General features: G+C 44.6%; 1 long non-coding RNA gene across 1 annotated transcript in view; it reads left to right on the top strand.

Moving 5' to 3' along the window:
* Positions 1–265, top strand: part of LOC146863303 (uncharacterized) — an 84453-nt gene extending 84188 nt beyond the window's left edge. Inside the window, exon 3 of the long non-coding RNA XR_014978593.1 lies at positions 41–265. This is a non-coding gene — a long non-coding RNA (uncharacterized LOC146863303). The remainder of the gene's footprint in view (positions 1–40) is intronic.
* Positions 266–16929: the final 16664 nt, after the last annotated feature.

Here is a 16929-nt window from a genome sequence, read left to right as displayed (position 1 = left end):
CCTCAGTTTTCCTGGCAATTCACAAGTCTCTCTTTTTCAGGATCATAGTCCGCGATACCAGAATAAGGACTTTCAACTGGCTGCATGGTGGCAGGAAGAAAGAGGGATTCCGACGAGGGACAATACGAGTTATCGGCGAGGCTAAACCCTGATTGGTAGACTGTTGTTATGGATTGATACTACATGTTCCTTATGGTTTTTGGGAAATGAAGTTTTTTGTTGAAGACTGTTAATGTGTTAAATGGCTGCTGGTAATAAAAATGGAATACATGACACAGAGTAAAGAGGAATGCTGTTTACCTCAAAAGGAAATGGATTACCTTGGGAATACCATTTCAGGAGATGGGGTGAAAATCAAACAAAAGATCTGGTCCGCACAATGGCGAATGCCTGTCCAACAACCCATGAAGACCTTCTCAGGTCCTTCATGGGCCTGACTGAATATTATGACAAGCTTGTTGAGAGCTCTGCCAAAAACACACAGTATTATTAAGAAAAAGTGTGACTTCTCTTGGCTAGAATCTCAACAAAAGGCGTTAAAGCTATTAAAATCACCTTTGCCAATTCTGGTATACTCAACACCTTTGACATGTCATCAATCTAGATGCCAGTGCTTCGGGAATTGGTGCAGTTGTATCATAAAAACATGGAAATGAAGAGTTAACAGTTGCCTTTTCATCCCATGTTTTAAGTGATTCAGGAAAAAAATATTTTGTCATCAAGAAAAAAGCCGTGGCAGCTGCATGAGTGTGTAATACTTTAAGATATTTGTTTTGAGAACAAAGATCACTTTAAGAATGGATCACAAACGACTTGTGAAATGCAAGAAATGAGGTACCCTAAGATGTTGTTGTATCCAAATGGTAGATTTATTCTTTAGTTCAATCTGGACAGGAACATTAGAGGGTGGGTTGGTTGTAGTAGTATTGAAAGTAGTATCAGGAGAATCAGCCCACTCAAACATACACACAGGGAACATTCTGTGACATCACTTACACTGGCTGAGCAGCAGAGTACAGCACACTGAGAAAGGACAAGACAGAGAAGAGAGCGGGGTACCACACAACTGCACAAGATTCTGATGCATGAGGCTTCAGAATAAAGCTCTGCCAGATCAATCAATCAGGGCTTGGTAAAGCGCAACTACTCACCTGTGAGGGTCTCAAGGCGCTGGTGGGGGGGGGGAGAGGGTGGCTCAGTTGAGTGCTGGGGTCATCTAAAAAGCCAAGTCTTGAGGTCCTTTCTGAACTGGGGCAGTGTGGGAGATTACCAGACGTGGAGGGGGAGGGTGTTCCAGGCTTTGGCTGCGAGAAGAACTTTCCTCCCATTCTAGTCTTGCTGATACGTGGGACGGTGGCCAGTGAGAGCTGGGCTGATCGGAGGTGTCATTTGGGTACGTGGAAGGATAGGCCGCTGTTCAGGTATGCGGGTCTGGTGTTGTGAAGGGCCTTGTATGCGTGGGTGAGGAGTTTGAAGGTTAATCTTCTTTCGACTGGAAGCCAGTGGAGATCGCGGAGGTGTTGGGTCATGTGGCTGTGAGGGGGGATGTCGAGGATCAGTCTGGCCAGAGGCGTAGCTAGAGCTTGTGACGCCTGGGGCTATCCCTCAGATTGCCGCCCCTGGGGAGGGGGGGTTGCTGGGGAAAAAGGACGGCGAGCACTTGAAAGAGGTCCGAGAGACACGTAGTATCGCCGCTAATAGTTACCTCGATCATGCAAGTTACATGCACATACATGACACGGTCCAAGGCTACACAGTTGAATACACCAGTGACTGGCAGTACAAAAGAGAACACACAGACTGCATGATCTATCTGGGGACTCAGAAAAACTGCATGTGACATCCATCAGAGATCTGCGTGAATAATTACCTGGTAATCCCCTCAGCACAATGCAAACATGCACATATATGACACTGTTCAGGGATCCATCATCTAAAGCTGACATTAAATGACCATTCATCATGGCCCCCCCATTAAAGCAGTGCACTTTGTGATCTGAATGGTACATGTTCTTTGCAGCAGGCACATTAACCCTCTGTGCTACCTTTCCAGAAGTCAACCCTTCCACTAGACAAAACTCCAATCTCTCTCTAGGAAGAACATTAATCACCGATGTTATCATGACATTTTTATTGTTTCTGAAAATTGCTGGAGGCCAGGAAGGAGGTAGCAAGTTATTTTTAAACCATGATACACTACGCACCCACCCGAAATAGGTAACCAGTGCGGTCACACCGTTCGCATCGCCCTAACCTGCTCAAGGTTCATGTGACCTCAGTGAGAGAGTCACAGAGACTGGATCACTGTTGCTCTAGGGTGTGCTGCTTCGTAGGCCTGCCCGCAAGACTGGAGATGAACTTCAGTATGGATTGTGGTGGACAGGCCTTCAAGGTTAACCCACAATTGACACCACTAGGGTACACCTGCTTGTGCTAAGACATCAAGCCTTCTAAGGTCTAGTGGGGCCTTCTAAGGTCTAGCATGGGAATATGCTCCCTCAGTAGAGTGGTCTGGTGGACTGGTCATGAAGGCTGAACCCGGTTCCCCAGTTCCAAATTCGACAGCTCTGGCCATAGTGCCACATCCTCTCCCCCAGTGGACACCATACTTCCCCACTGAGAGAAACTCGCACTGCCTTCAGCTATAACCTAATTGTGCCCGCTATAAACACTTGGATGTGGCTTAATTCAAATTATGCACTTGATAAGAGTAATATGCTGCCTAACAAAAAAAAAGTAAAAGCAAACACTCATAGGGAATGCAAGATTAAGTAAAGCATGTGAAATGTAAGCAGAAACAACATGGTTACCTTAACGATCTCTCACTCACTATTCAGAAATTGCAAGTGGTTTTACCTGAAAAGTTAAGGACATGACTAGAGGGCCCTGAAGGGAACTGTTTCAATGTCCATTGCTTATATCCTTAAAAAAAGTCAGCAGTATGGTTTAAAAAGACCACATCCATAAACACAGAGCCATGGTACACATTTTGTTTTCCAATCCACCCATCAACCAGGTATTGCAGTACCTCCAGGAATGGTACACTTTCCCACCTGGGAACAACAATGCTGTTCAAAGAAAGACGAGAAAACAAAAGTAGCGCTTCACTGGCAAACTCTGTAAAGTGAGGCTGATGTGTTTGGATGGGAATAAAACCAATCTGGCCACTTTGCAACCACTCTGTCTTGCTTTATTTAGTTATGTATTTATTTTTCATATTTAAAACCTTCTATTTCTCTCCATCCCGCTGCACGTAGGAATATAAAAATGTCAGAAAAAGGGCATTTCTCGCAAGAGTGTTTTTCTTTTATGGATCCATTTCACAGGGAAGCAACTAAATGAAAGAAGGAAAGAGACGTTGTGAACCGATTCTTCAAGTCACGGTTTTCAGTAAGTGAGGAGCAAGACAGAAAGAGAGGGAATAATAGGAAGAGAGGGGGGGACAGCTGCCAGCACAAAAAAGAAGAGGACATTGCCCGAGTCCTATTCCTTCTCTGCCTGTCCTCGAACGTCCACGAAAGCAAGCCGAGCCTTATCTGAATGCCTTTGTCCTCCCCCAAAATAGTGCCGCCTGGGGCGGACCGCCCCCACCGCCCCACCCTAGCTACGCCACTGAGTCTGGCTGCTGCATTCTTGACAGTCTGGAGTTTGCAGGGGAGTTTCTTGTTGATTCTGGCGTAGAGAACGTTGCCGTTCTCCAGTCGCTGCTGATGAGTGCATACGTGACAGTTTTTCTGGTTTCGGTTGGGATCCATCTGAAAGTCTTTCAAAGCATGGAACGGCGTTGATCTGGCGGTTCATTGTGAGCAATGAGTCTAGTATGATGCTGAGGTTTCGTGCGTGGTCCGTCGGGGTTGGGGGATTTCCGAGGGACAGGGAAAGCAGCAGCCAGCAATGGATATTTCATTTATGTTCCAGGTTCCACCTTCGACACAGCTGTCAAGGTAGCACCTGATCTAAGTTCTGAGCACAGAACCTAGCACATCTTCTCCCGCATATTGAACAATTTATTGCCCCCATACTACTCACCCAAAGGCAAAAGGAAACAAAACAACAAAACTCGCTACCCCCCATAAATGCTGTCCAAAATAATTCAAAGTGTTAAGTACATAAAGATAAGTTGCCAGAGCCTCCCCAAGCAAACAGAAGTACATTAGCAGCTGCTAACCTAAGAAATATACTACCAAACGAACTGTTAGACAAGCACAAACTTAACATAAACCTAGAGGATGTACTTTTAAACATAATCATTCTGCCACCCAGGTGGCCTTCTCTCCCCCTCAGATCTCAACAACCTCTTTTCCCCATTGGATGATGGGCAATCGACCAGACTCCTGGGCACACTTGGCACCACATTTTGTTTGGACAACTTTTCTTTATTACACCATTTAGGGGAACAACCTTTACAACGCAACTTTTACAACGCACTACACTTACAACGCATTTTTTACAACGCACAATCCATTACAACGCATGACATTACAACGCAGGACACTACAACGCATTTTTAAAAACTACCTTTACAACGCATTCCATTACAACGCATACTACCATTACAACGCATACCATTACAACGCATAATATAGTAATTTTTACCCCTATACTATCCAACACTTACTCTACTGTTGCACCCCCTGGAGTTAGAATAGTAATTTTTACCCCTATACTATCCAACACTTACCCTACTGTTGCACCCCCTGGAGTTAGAATAGTAATTTTTACCCCTATACTATCCAACACTTACTCTACTGTTGCACCCCCTGGAGTTAGAATAGTAATTTTTACCCCTATACTATCCAACACTTACCCTACTGTTGCACCCCCTGGAGTTAGAATAGTAATTTTTACCCCTATACTATCCAACACTTACCCTACTGTTGCACCCCCTGGAGTTAGAATAGTAATTTTTACCCCTATACTATCCAACACTTACCCTACTGTTGCACCCCCTGGAGTTAGAATAGTAATTTTTACCCCTATACTATCCAACACTTACCCTACTGTTGCACCCCCTGGAGTTAGAATAGTAATTTTTACCTCTATACTATCCAACACTTTCCCTACTGTTGCACCCCCTGGAGTTAGAATAGTAATTTTTACCCCTATACTATCCAACATTTACCCTACTGTTGCACCCCCTGGAGTTAGAATAGTAATTTTTAACCCTAGACTATCCAACACTTACCCTACTGTTACACCCCCTGGAGTTAGAATAGTAATTTTTACCCCTATACTATCTAATACTTACCTTAAATGCAATTTAATATTATGCGTTGTAATGGTATGCGTTGTAAAGGTAGTATGCGTTGTAATGGAAATGCGTTGTAAAGGTAGTTTTTAAAAATGCGTTGTAGTGTCCTGCGTTGTAATGTCATGCGTTGTAATGGATTGTGCGTTGTAAAAAATGCGTTGTAAGTGCATGCGTTGTAAAAGTGTGCGTTGTAACGACATACATCCCACCATTTACAATCGTCCAGTCGGACCACTCTGTCTTTGACAGCTTTGATATGAATCAGCCCCAAAAACTTAGATTTTCCTTTAGAAATTATACCAGGGAGTTGCACCCTTACCCAGTCTCCCAATTTGAAATTTGCTTGATGTCTTTCCTTAGTTGTCTCCTCACTCACATACCTCAATTGTGCTTTCTCACAACTAAGTTTGACTTGCTCACGTTTCTCAACAGACACTTTTAAGTCACCCATCCATGGTCTGACTAACTTGGTGGTATCCAATCTTCCTTTCAATAATGCAAATGGCGACATATTGGTGGTGAAAATAGGAGTGGTCCATAAAGCCCACTATAAATCCTTTAGCTCCTTTTTCAAACCCAACCCATTTGCCATGGACAACTGAATGTTGTCCTTTATAATTCTATTGCAGCGCTTGACCATGCCATTGCTGCAGGGGTGATACAAAGAGGTTGTGATATGTTTTTGCCCCAATGTGACTGAAATTCCTGGAATCCCCTCACCATGAAATGCACCCCATTGTCAGTGACCAGGGCTGTAGGAGCACCCTGTCTCAAGAAAACAACTTGTAAAAACACTGCTACCTCTTCAGTATTGGCCGTCTTTACAATTTTCACCTCAGCCACCTAGTGGCATAATCCACCAATACAAGACCATACCTGATCCTCTCATTCAAAACATACATGGGTCCTATATTGTCCAAACCCAATTTGAACCATGTTTTTTTCCAGAACTGGTATTGCTTCCACAGGACTGGGAAAGTCACCTGTGTTTTATCACTTAAAGCACACGCTATACACTCCTTCACAAAGTGTTCTACACAACTGTCCATTCCAGGCCACCAAATATTTCCCTTATCCTTCTTTCATAGCCCTCATTCCCACCTGCCCTTCATGGTCTAAGGTCAACACTTTGTTCTGCATGGCCCGTGGAACCACCAGAAATTCATTCTTTTCAACACAGCATCATCCATGCTTGATTCAGAGAAAACACGTTTGAACGCCTTCACATCTTCTCCTACACCCACATCAGACCATTTTGTACACAACATAGATGTCACCTGTTAAAAGATATCACCCTTCTTCACGGCAAACTTCTACTTCTCTTTCAAAACGCACTCATAATCTGAACCTTTCAGTATGGCCACCACACAAAACCTTTCTTCCAAACCTTCTTCAGTTCCTTCATCTTTAAGTGGTAACCTGGATAAACAGTCTGCAAATACATTTTTCGCACCTGGAATGCACTCCAAATTAAATTGTAATGCCAACATGATATAATCCCACTTGCCAATGCAATCCCTCACTGGCACAGGGTGTGGTAAACACACCCAACAAGGGCTTGTTGTCCATATGATTAACGAACTCCGTCCCCCACAAATATTTTCTGAAATGATCTACACCCCATAGCATGCCAGAGTCCAGGGTTCGATGACTGAATAAGTGGATTCTACACCTCTCAATGCCATTGAAGCAAAAGCTACTACTACTTCTCTACCCTCTCTTTTGTGTAAAAGAACTGCCCCCAAACCATGCTGACTCGCATCTGTTACTACAACTGAAGAAACACGACTGTCAAAGGGTTGCAGAGAAATGGCATTCGCTAACTCACTCTTAATGATTCCAATTTCTTGATTATGCTCCTCAGACCACGCAAAGTGCTGATTTTTTTCATGAGGGATTTCATGTGATATATTTTACCACTGCTGTTGGGAAGTAAAGGGGGCGGAAAACTCTAACATTCCAATAAATGAACATAACTGATCTTTGTTCAGTGGCACCAGAAAATCTTTGATCACTTTGACTCAACTCTCCTTGGTAGGCTAATTTGTAACCCAAGAAAGGCACTGAATCCACTGCAAACTTGCACTTTGCTGCCTTCAAAGTAACCCCTTTCTCAGTCAAAATAATTACAACTTTGCTGATGTTTTATTGTGACACACTACATCCTTTCTATACACAAAAATATCATCCTGGAAGCACTTAACATTGGCAACCCCCTTGAACATGGCTTTCACCAACCTATGTAAAATGGCTGAGGCCAAACCAAAAGGCATCCTTTTGAAACTAAATGCACCAGGCAGGGTAACAAACAAAGTCAGATGGCGACTTTCCTTGTGCAATGCAATTTGATGATATGCAGACGACATATCAAGAGTCATAAAAACCCTTGCCCCTTTAAGGGAGCCCAACATTTCCGTTATATTTGGCAAAAGGTGTCTATCCACCCAAAGTCTATGCATATCCTAAGAGTATTGTTCCCGTTCCATGCCAGAACCACGTGATAATCACTCAGATCTCTCAAAGGGTTCAACTATCCCTTGTTCTCTTAGAGATTTCAACTCCATTTTCATTTCCTCCCTCATAGCAAAAGGCACACGTCTCGCTTTATGAACTTCTGGCTTGAGCCCATCTTTTGAAATTCTATGATGGGAAAAACCCTTAATCTTCCCCCAGCTTCTCACTGAAAACTTCAGGAACTTCTTTTCCCAAACCTGCTCCTCCACCTCCAAACCGATTTGCACTCATCTTTCAGCAAAGCCTGTTCCTTACTATTGGGATCTAAAATGATACCTAAATTCTTCTGTTCCAACCACCCCAACAAACATGACTTTTTGCTACATATACTGTCACAGAGGTGTTGCGTCCTTTTATACTCAAGAAAATCTTAAATTCACCTAAAACCTCCACTGGTTCACCCCGATATGCTATAGGTTTAACCATGGACTTTTTCAAATCGATATTTTCAAACTAACGCCATTCATCTGGGCCAGTCAGGGTGAAAAATTAACACGAATCAGCCATCATGGATACAGGAATACCACCAACATCCACCAGGCAAACTGGTCTCTGGACCATATTGGAGTCGATTTTAAAAACACCACTCTTTTCCACACACTCAACTGGTGAATAAGAAATCATCATGACTAGATTCTCTTCATCACTATCTAAGTTTGAATTTGATTCCAGCACTTTGTTTAATTTTTACAAAAGTAGATTTAGACTTGCAAACATTTGCAAAACGCCCCTTTTTTTTACATTTGGCACATGTTTTGTCCACTGCTGGACACGTAGTGGCATTACCTAACTGATTTCTGTTACCTCATCTATAACATTCTAACACCTTTTATTTAGAGTCCATTCTTTTCTCCTTTCTCTTTGCTGCTGTATCCAAACTCTCATATTGAGCCCATGTTTTAAATTCCATTTGCTCCATGCGCACAGCAGTAGTTTCTACACACTAGGCTATCTCATTTTTTTCCTGGATTTTCTTGGTATTAGTCTTCTCATCCATCTGATCCCTCAACATCTCATACTCAAAACCTTGTACTTGCATGTTGTAGCCAACACCCTCATATCCCTAAAAAAAGGATCCACTAATTCCACAGTTGTTCCCTCATGTGAAATGTATGCCTTTCCATTATGACATTGCGTTTTTTCTTGAACCTAGTACCCAACATTCTGAAAGTTGACGCATATTCATCCACCTCATCATCCTCATCGCAAACATATATACTTTAAGACTTTTCTGCCTTCCATCCCCAAAGAGTGCCGTAACAATACTAGCTTCTTCTTCTGGGTAAATTTCTCCCCATCAATGGCTTTCATGGAAGCCTCAAACCCCTCCAACCATAATTCCCATTCTACTGGAGGAGGTCCAGGAGTGGCTAAAAAGGGGAGAGGAGATAAAATGATCTTCTGCATTATGAGATCTTGAGGGGCAAAGTAACAAGAATAAATTATGTGTAACAGTTAAAGGAACTCAGGGTCACCCTACAAGTATAAGTAGATTAGCAGAAAAGTTACAGGTTGCACAGACAACCTGCGAAACACCAATGCAGATGACATAGATGTGCACAAAATAAATAGGTTGCGTTTCACCGGTGGAAAAACAAGAAATGCATCCACAGTTTGAAAGGGAAGGTGTGCATATTACGACACACACAGCACAAAATGGATTTGTCACATGAAATATGCCAATTGATAAAGTGCAAGGTGCATATAAGGGGTGATCCCTTAATGAAGTGGCAACAATTACAAATAGCCCAATGAAATTGAAGTAGATCAAGTGCATAAGGTGTGCCTATCACCGCATAGATAGACAGGGAGCTAACACAAGCTTAATGGTATCATAATGCTATGGGAAATAAATAAATACATAAACATGCAGTACATTAGGTGTGCCTGTCACCGCGGGTGCAGGCCAACAAATGTAGTACCAGGGGTGTGCCTTTCACCACAGATGCAGACTTAGAAATGTATGGGAAACCATGTTCTAACTACAGTGATGTCTGCAGCGACTTTCTTATCAAAGCTGGGCTGGGCTCACACCAGTGCCCAAACCAAGATGGCAACCAGACATCAAGTACATGTTCCGGGTTGGCATGCCAGTAAATCCCTCCTTCCATGACATATGAAGCCGTGGTGAAATGGGCAATAGTTGGGAAGGTGTCTGCCAAAACAACTAGGAGGTGTTGCCAAGCAACGTGAAACAGCGTTTACAACGCTGTCATTACATCACGCTACTATTACTATGCGGTCGTTACAACGACCACGTTGTTAGTATGCAATGGATTTACATTGCAAGTCATTACTACGACTTGCACTTGGGGGCGCTCAGGTATTGGAAATTAATTCCAACACCTTCCCTACTGTTGCCCAAACTGGAGTAGCAATAGAAATTAATACTATTCTTAAATCCAGCGCCCCCCCTAGTGCAAGTCGTTGTAATGACTTGCAATGTAAATGCATCGCGTACTAACAACACGGTCGTTGTAACGACCGTGTTTTAAAAGCGAATCATGTAATGCATTGCGATGCAATGAGCCATATTCCCAAGCAACACTTAAATGGCTCGATATTGAGTCCCCACACAGCTGAGGGGCGTTGCTAGGCAACCAGAAGATCACCTGATGAGGCTGGGGAGAGAGCTACGCCAGAGCCTCCCACCAAAGAGCACCAGACCTCCCAAATTAGTAGAAAGTACTTGTTTGTGGGCCATGTCACTCGTCTCCGTAGCAAGGATTATCGCTGAAGAGTAAACGAGCCGCAAGGATGGCACAATCAGCTGCAGCTCTTTTTTCCCAGCAAATTAAAGATTTTTTGGCTGCAACCAGATAATTGCCTGTCCTGCCGGTCACCAGATTCCAGCCCAATTATTGCCAATAAAAAGTTCTCGTAGATGGATTCTTCAAGAAGAAAGTAATTTATTTGGAGAGCAATTGGATTGTGACCGAACGGGGCAAACAGCAACCAACATCTGACATTTCATTTACATTCCAGGTTCCACCTTAGACACAGTTGTCGAGGTGGCACCTGCTTTAGGTTCTGAGCACAGAACCTAACAACAATGTAACTGTAGTCAATATGCCTGGGCAAAGGGTGTCATGAACTGACCCTCTACTGGACAAGCCTCTCTCTGAAATACCTACAGTTGATGAACTTAAAATGTTGTAGATTTTGTGACTGAAAGTTTGAACTCTATCAACTCTATTAAGGTCATGGAGGCGAAAATTAATCCTTCACCTTCTATTGCCGTTTCATATCGAGATAGGTACTTCTCAGTGTTATGCCAGAGCTGGAGGTCTATTGAAGTTGGTGTTTATATTTCAAGTTATCTCAGCCAGTCTGAGAAAGCTTATGAAAAAATTAGAAAGCTATATGGCACAATTTTTGCAGTTGCTAACCTAGTAGACCTTAAGGTACACATGCACCAAAATAGCCAATTGTGACTTCTTAATTACGATTTGTAAAGAATCGCAATTTGCCGCTCGTAGGCTTTTGGACACTGGTGATTTTCCTGCCCTAATTGTCGCTGCTGCCGTGAATGCCGCCTGGGGCTGTGGACATTATTTGAACCCACTGGCTGTGCCCTCGCTGCTGTGGTGACTGCAGATCGGGTGCGGGTGACGTTTCATCCACATGGGGATTTTTACCTGCAAACTCTAACTTTAATAAACGGGACTGCGAGGTCCAGGCTGCTTTGTGCTTCAGTTATCTACCGCAGCTGGCTCCTCTTCCCGGCTCCGCCCCCAACAAGTATACAACGCCTAGCGGCCCCCGCTACGCGGGAGCCGCTCGTAGGCTTTTGGACACTGGTGATTTTCCTGCCCTAATTGTCGCTGCTGCCGTGAATGCCGCCTGGGGCTGTGGACATTATTTGAACCCACTGGCTGTGCCCTCGCTGCTGTGGTGACTGCAGATTGGGTGCGGGTGACGTTTCATCCACATGGGGATTTTTACCTGCAAACTCTAACTTTAATAAACGGGACTGCGAGGTCCAGGCTGCTTTGTGCTTCAGTTATCTACCGCAGCTGGCTCCTCTTCCCGGCTCCGCCCCCAACAAGTATACAATGCCTCGCGGCCCCCGCTACGCGGGAGCCGCTCGTAGGCTTTTGGACACTGGTGATTTTCCTGCCCTAATTGTCGCTGCTGCCGTGAATGCCGCCTGGGGCTGTAGACATTATTTGAACCCACTGGCTGTGCCCTCGCTGCTGTGGTGACTACAGATCGGGTGCGGGTGACGTTTCATCCACATGGGGATTTTTACCTGCAAACTCTAACTTTAATAAACGGGACTGCGAGGTCCAGGCTGCTTTGTGCTTCAGTTATCTACCGCAGCTGGCTCCTCTTCCCGGCTCCGCCCCCCTTTTTTATTTAATCTACACCTCCCCCTGCGTTAGCGGGACGCGTGCGGGGCGTATCCCGGGGCGAAGACCGGGCAAAGAGCGGGCCGTTTGAGGCCGTTCGAGAACGGTCGTGAAGGGTTGTGGACCACCTTCATTACATTGTTCTCACTGGTTTTTGTTTATATATATTTAAAACTCCATCTTAAGAATGACTACCAGAGAGACAAGAAGTAAGACATTGATGGTTGTTGGGAAGCCCCAAAGTACTTTGGATAACTATTTTGCAAAGGCTGGCTCATTACTTATTGAAGATATTACTACGCTAGAAAGACGTATCTCCCAAGAGATTGAGTGGGTAAGGAGATCGTCTTTGGGCCCCCTTGCTACTGCCATTACCCCAGAGCAAATATTTGATCCTAGACCATCAGTAGTTGGGAGCAGGGGCCCAGATGATGCGCCCGATCTGGTTGGGCTAAGTAGTCCCACTGCAATTGATGCAGAAAGTACAATATTATCCCCAGTAGACTTAAGCATAATATCTTTACCCTTACCCAAGCCTGCACAGCTTAAAACTGTCCCAAAGACTTCTATGCCTGCTAAGGAGGGAAAAACTCCCGGGGCTCATACTCCGGTAATGCACAAGTCGACGGAGAGAGAGGGAGCCATTCCAAAAAGAAACAAGAGGGCTCAGAATCCACGAGGGAAAAAAAGGAAAAATCCCAAAAACCTTATACCACCCGAGGGGGAGAATGATATAATTAACAAGAGGCAAACCCCATTACAAGATAAAGGGTCTCCATCTTCTCATGTACTAACTGAGAAACCTCACAACACCACCCCAACGGCAGGAGAGGAGGATGTCACTCTTGCTGATATTCGCAACTTGTTGAGGATTATGCTTAAACCGTTGGAAGTACGGTTAGGTAAGATCGAAACTTCCCTGCAGATTATGGAAAAGGAAATGGCCTCCTTATCAGCTGTTCATCCCAAACAGAGTAGAATATTAGATATAGGGTCGAGCAGTGAGACGATAAAAACACCCCCTCCAGCTAAAAAGTCGAGTCCTGCTATTGGTTTTATGAAATCCCAAACCCCTTCTCTGCAATCTATTTTACAGACTACAGGGCCGGCCACAAAATAGTAGCATGAGGGAGAAGCTGATTACGCCTAGAAATGAGGGATTAAACAATGGCACTATTAGTAAGCAAAGGGCAATCAACCTACCACCTGAGGCCAGCCCATATATAATTATCTTGGCAGGCATCCCTGAATTAAAAGAACCCAAACAAGAACCGGTGAAAGCCCTAAAAAATAAAGTTATTAACTGGCTTTCCACCAATAGACCGCTCCCTGAAGGAATAAGGAGTGAAGTGTTGATGGTCAGAAGAGTTTCGTGGCTTGGAGGTACAGGGAAATCTATTGTTGGTGACTGTGTCCTGGTTAATTTCAGGGACCCTATGACTGTCTCCTATATATTAAATTGGCCTTACTGGGACAGGGTAACCTCAATTCAAGTTTTACCTCTAGCTTTCTTCTACCCGCCCATATCACAAGAACAGGTAGAGGGCGGGTGGGAACTAGTCCAGAGAAGAGGCAGTAGGTGGGGTTATAGGGAAAGGATATTCCCATGCCCGACTCGAACATCGCACCTTGACTATTTTCCCATTCAAAATAGATATAGTAGTCTAGACAATGTAGATTGACAGTCTAGGTTGGGTAGTAAAGAGGATAGTGGTGTACCTCTCCCAGACGAGGAAGCTAGTTTGGGGGAGGTTGATAACACTAATGACACAGTCAATTGCTTTTCTCCCACCACCGAATATGTCAGCAAGCTGGAGACCCCTCGAGCCACTAATTTACACACTAGTATACTCCTGGCGTACCAACTGTCTAGGGCCCCCCCCACGAATGAACTTACTGCTAGCATTAATATTCCCTCATTAAAATTATTATCGTGGAATCTGGCGGGCCTAATTAGCAAGCTATATTGCCCAGAATGGAACACATATGTCAAGAGCAAAGATATATGTATGTTCCAAGAAACCTGGGCACGTGAAGAGGTGAAACATATAGGATTCGCCACATTTTCTACACAGGCGAAATGGGGGGGAAAGGGACGCCCTTCGGGTGGTCTTGCAACTTGGGTGGCAGTAGATCTTGGATGCAGTGCTGCTTTATACCCACTCACTAAGGAGGACATTCTTGTGGTATTATTGGAATGGCCAAACTTAAATAAACTCCTCTTGATAAATGTCTATTCTCACCCAGTCAAAATGGGACATGAATCACGTACTATTGAAGAACTTGAGGATGTCTTGAGAGAAATTCCTGTAGGCATTCCTTTTATAATAGGAGGAGATTTAAATTGCCATTTTGAGCCACTTCACGGCGCTCTGGATGAGTTGGCCGATGAGGAGGATGCAATCTGGTCTATACCTCGCTTGGAGGCACCGGGCCCAAGAGCATGGACACCTTTGGCTGTCCAAATTACAACATTAACCCTAAAATTTGCCGTCCGGGCATGTAATGGCCGGATAAAATCTGATATCCCACCAAAACCCACGTATAACAGAAGTGGAAGGGAATCAAGATTGGATTATATTCTTGTCCCTTTAGCATCGTGGTCCTTCATTAAGGATTTCCGGGTCCTCCCAAGGAAGGATAGCGATCATGGTGCTCTTGAAATGGAATATAATCTCCCCTTCCTTGAGGCCAGGAGGGAACAGAGGCTGACATCCCAGACGGGCCTAGTCCTCTCGAGTAATAGACGTAGAGTGAGATGGGAGAGACTTGTCTCCAAACCAGACAACTTACCTAGGCTTTATGCCAAGGTCATCCCAGTACTCATAAAAGCGCTTGCAATTATAGAAGATTGTAGCATCACTGACACCATGAAAATGTGGGGCACGTTACATGAAGATCTAATTTTGGCAGTGTCTGACATTTTCTTTTCAACACAACAAGAGGCCAAAAGACGCCTTCCTCGTCCCTCTTGGTACAACTCTACATGCCGGAAGGCTAAAAATGACCTTTTGGATGCAATGAAGGAGGGGAAGGGGATCGAGGATATTAGGGCCAGGAGAACAGCCTATAAATACCTGATTTGCCACGCTAAAAAAGAATGGGAGCATGACAAATGGGAGAAACTTAAAATCACTCTGGCACGAGGAGACTCCCGTACATTCTGGTCCCTTGTAAACACGGGTACCGAATCACAAACCAGCGCAATAGAGCCGAATATTTCAGCTACTGTCTGGCAAAATCATTTTAAATCACTTTATAGTGCATCCGACGATGTCAGATTTGACTCAACCATTTCTGCTAGGGTTGAGTTAAAAGGACCTCCATTTACGCTAGCTGAGGTTCAGGAGGCAATAGCTAGGTTAGCACCAGGAAAGGCACCCGGTTTAGACGGTTTACCCGGAGACCTATTCAAACAGGAACCTGTTGTTTGGGCCCCATACTTACTGATTTTATTTAATTCCATCTTAGGTGGTATGGAGGTCCCAAGCACATGGTTGGGCGCAGAGATCGTCCCAATATTCAAAAAGGGATCCCCTCTGCTCCCCTCCAACTATAGACCTATCAGTCTAATTGATGTCCCCCAAAAATTGTTTGGCAGACTGATACTAAACCGTCTCCAGGCCTGGATTGTGGAGCGGGAAATATTGAGCCCGTATCAAGCTGGGTTTAGAGAGGGTGTGTCAACCACAGACCAGATCTTCCGTTTCAACCTTTTATATTGGAAGACCGCATTAATCGAGGGCGGAACTCTGTACACGGTCTTTGTGGACTTACAAGCGGCATTCGATTTGGTACCGAGGGCCAAATTATGGACAGTATTAAAATACTTAGGCGTTCCGGCTGATATTTTATTAATGCTGATGAGACTGCACCAGGGCAATTTCGCCAAGGTCCGATGCGGTAGAGGGGGAACCCTCTCCGATGGTTTCCCCGTGGACACAGGGGTGAGACAGGGTTGTGTCCAAAGCTGAACGGCAGCAGGGTGCCGGCAATCATGTTTGCTGACGACACCCTGCTGCTGTCTAAATCCCCTATGGGCCTGCAGCTGGTGCTGGACGGGTTTACGAACTTTTGTGAGGGGCGTGGACTGGAAATCAATGCAAGTAAAACCAAGTTCATGGTTTTCAACCCACCCCTCTCATCTCGCCCAAACCCCATGATAGGGACCGTTAGATTGGAACGGGTTTCCACTTTCGAATATTTGGGGGTGACCCTTAACCAATCTATGACCTGGGATTCCCATATGATCAAGGCGAATCTGAAATTAGCCCAGTTAACGGGCGGTATATGCAAGATGTTATCCAGGTCGTCTCACAAACCCTTTGGCCCCCCTCTTCATATTTATAAAACCCAGGCTAGAGGGGCAGTAATATACGGAGGTGAGATATGGGGGCATATAGCTAGTAAGAAATTACAGATAACTGAGAATAAATTTATCAGACAATTGGCTGTTTTACCATCCAGCACCCCACTTCTCCCCTTAAGACTTGACCTTGACCTAAGACCAATCACCGAGGAGTTAGGACTCAAGCCCCTAACCTTTTGGCGCAGAATATGGAGCTCGCAGGACCTATCTAGCTATAGAGCAGAACTTGCAGATATTTTGCGCTTTCCTAAAGTGTTACAAATACCCTGGCTCAAATATATCAAGCACTCTTTCGAAATGATGGGGAAACGCGAAATGTGGTTTGACCCAGAAAATGCCTGCGCTGGTATCTCTCGCAGATCCCTAGCAAAGGCATATTATGAGTACAAGCTGCGGGTCTCGAGCCCTTATGCCAAGGATCTCTATCCAAACACTTCCTTGAC

This window comes from Triturus cristatus, chromosome 2_2 (assembly GCF_964204655.1).
Source record: "Triturus cristatus chromosome 2_2, aTriCri1.1, whole genome shotgun sequence".
NCBI classification, from domain to species: domain Eukaryota; kingdom Metazoa; phylum Chordata; class Amphibia; order Caudata; family Salamandridae; genus Triturus; species Triturus cristatus.
Note: the sequence above shows the minus strand (reverse complement) of the source record. Positions and strands in the feature narration are given on the sequence as shown.